Source organism: Schistocerca gregaria, unplaced genomic scaffold, assembly GCF_023897955.1.
Source record: "Schistocerca gregaria isolate iqSchGreg1 unplaced genomic scaffold, iqSchGreg1.2 ptg000581l, whole genome shotgun sequence".
Classification (NCBI taxonomy): domain Eukaryota; kingdom Metazoa; phylum Arthropoda; class Insecta; order Orthoptera; family Acrididae; genus Schistocerca; species Schistocerca gregaria.
In genome coordinates this window covers 25,001-27,500 of record NW_026061971.1, presented here as the reverse complement: position 1 = coordinate 27,500, position 2,500 = coordinate 25,001, and the positions used below count along the sequence as shown (strand labels likewise).

The 2,500-nt window shown below is 56.9% G+C and overlaps 1 non-coding gene across 1 annotated transcript in view; it reads right to left on the bottom strand.

The window, feature by feature from the left end:
* Positions 1–582, bottom strand: part of LOC126315959 (small subunit ribosomal RNA) — a 1,893-nt gene extending 1,311 nt beyond the window's left edge. The window contains exon 1 of the ribosomal RNA XR_007556056.1: positions 1–582. This exon is cut by the window's left edge and continues 1,311 nt beyond it. This is a non-coding gene — a ribosomal RNA (small subunit ribosomal RNA).
* Between the last annotated feature and the right edge of the window lie 1,918 nt (positions 583–2,500).

The window sequence follows — 2,500 nt, the reverse complement described above, 5'->3', positions numbered from 1 at the left end:
ACCAGACTTGCCCTCCAATAGATACTCGTTAAAGGATTTAAAGTGTACTCATTCCGATTACGGGGCCTCGGATGAGTCCCGTATCGTTATTTTTCGTCACTACCTCCCCGTGCCGGGAGTGGGTAATTTGCGCGCCTGCTGCCTTCCTTGGATGTGGTAGCCGTTTCTCAGGCTCCCTCTCCGGAATCGAACCCTGATTCCCCGTTACCCGTTACAACCATGGTAGGCGCAGAACCTACCATCGACAGTTGATAAGGCAGACATTTGAAAGATGCGTCGCCGGTACGAGGACCGTGCGATCAGCCCAAAGTTATTCAGAGTCACCAAGGCAAACGGACCAGACAAGCCAATCCGATTGGTTTTGATCTAATAAAAGCGTCCCTTCCATCTCTGGTCGGGACTCTGTTTGCATGTATTAGCTCTAGAATTACCACAGTTATCCAAGTAACGTGGGTACGATCTAAGGAACCATAACTGATTTAATGAGCCATTCGCGGTTTCACCTTAATGCGGCTTGTACTGAGACATGCATGGCTTAATCTTTGAGACAAGCATATGACTACTGGCAGGATCAACCAGGGAGCTGCGTCAACTAGAGCTGAGCAGCCGGCCGCCCGGGAGTGTGTCCCGGGGGCCCGCGCGAACACGCAAGCGTCCGCTCAATTATTCTGCAAACAGGAGGAGGCCGAGCTCCCCTGCACGATACACCTCGAAACCCTCTCAGGTCCCGGCGGCGCGCAGCGCCGTCCTAGGTACTTGGTCGGTTTCGAGAGAGGCGCAATCGCCCGGAGTTAGGCGAGTAGACGGTTTTAGTGCGAACACCCTTGCTCCCAACTGAGCTTGCCGCTGCCGACAGAGGCCCGGGAGCGTGCTGTCGTGGCATTGCCGGCGGGAGACAACACGCGCCACCTATGGTGACCGGCAGCTCCAACGCCAGCGCCACACAAGGGCAAAGCCCCACTTGGGTGCAGAAGCGAACTCTCCCAGCACAGCGCACGCGCCAACACGTCCGCACAACTGCGATACAAACCACCTGCGAGAACCGCTGGGGCGACCGAGCAGCAGACGGCGTCGCGGCGCCGAGTGCCAGGCGGCGGCGCATCCTCAACGCACACAGTCCTCAATCAGACCAGCACACTGCAGATGTCCACCGCGCTTCGCACCGGGCTCGGCTGAACCAACTTTGGCCGCCAGGCGCCGCGTGCAGGGTGCGCCGCAGCGTAGCTGCGCCGCCTGCCGAGCCCGTCGGCTGGCGCTCCTGCCACTCGGCGCCCCCCACCAGCCGCCTGTTGCGCGTGCGCCCACGCAGCGCGCGGCCAACACGCCGGGCGGCCCCCCTTCACCGGCCGGGAACAGTCCCACCAAGCCACCGCCGCGTATCGCTTCATACCCACATGGGCCTAGTCACGTGTGTGGATGTGGCGGGTACCGCTGAAACAACCGGTTAATAGCTGTACCGATCGTCGCCATCACAGATTCACCTCCAGCGTGAACAACCGCTCAACAACGGATTTCCAGTTCATTTGCGTATCTTGGGCAGTAAACGTAGATGTCCACCTACATTTGCGAATTCAACAATTCTTGCATGCCAGGATGTCATGTGTCACGACACGCTACATCAGACCACATACACACTGCGACATGTGCAGAAGAGAACACGTGGAAGGTGGCCCGCGCACGTATGCGATGTCCCTTCCGCGATCCACTGTCAACCGGCATCTGCGGCATGTCCCAGATATGGAACGCGGTCCACCAGGGTAGCACTTTGTGTGAGGCAATACGACAAAGTCGGAATACACGCGTCACTACATCACACGGCTCACGCTGACCTGACCTGACTCACCGCACCACCACCCCCAGCGACCCAGGGTGACATACAATGCGTTCGTACGTTCCTCCCACACGCCTCTACGGCGTACCACAGTGCAACCTAGCTGTTATTGGGAGACGAGACAAGTAGCATCGAGCACAACATATGGAAATTGAGATTCGACACCGTTGGGCACAGCCAGCGTACGGTCACACGTATCACACTACTTCACTCTGTACGTAACTACCGATGATCGGTACAGCGTGTGGGTTACGCGTACGACATCAGCGGACAATGGACACAGACCATACCACGACGTACACTGAGGGCGTCGACATCTGAACGCAACTGAACAGCTGCGAGGCTCATTTAACACTCAAACGCCAGACCGACCAGCTTGAGAGGACGGAGACACAAAGAGAGGGGCAGAGGGGGGGGGGGGGGCGATATAGTCCTATTGCAGTACAATTGACAGTGGATAGCGGGAATATGTGGAAAGTAAGCAACACTCGCAAGACATCTACATGAGGATAACAACGACACCAGAGATTCCGAGCAGTGAACTATGTTAGGCAAAGGGACAACGTGGGTTAGGTTAAGGGACAACGTGGGTTAGGTTAAGGGACAACGTGGGTTAGGTTAAGGGACAACGTGGGTTAGGTTAAGGGACAACGTGGGTTAGGTTAAGGG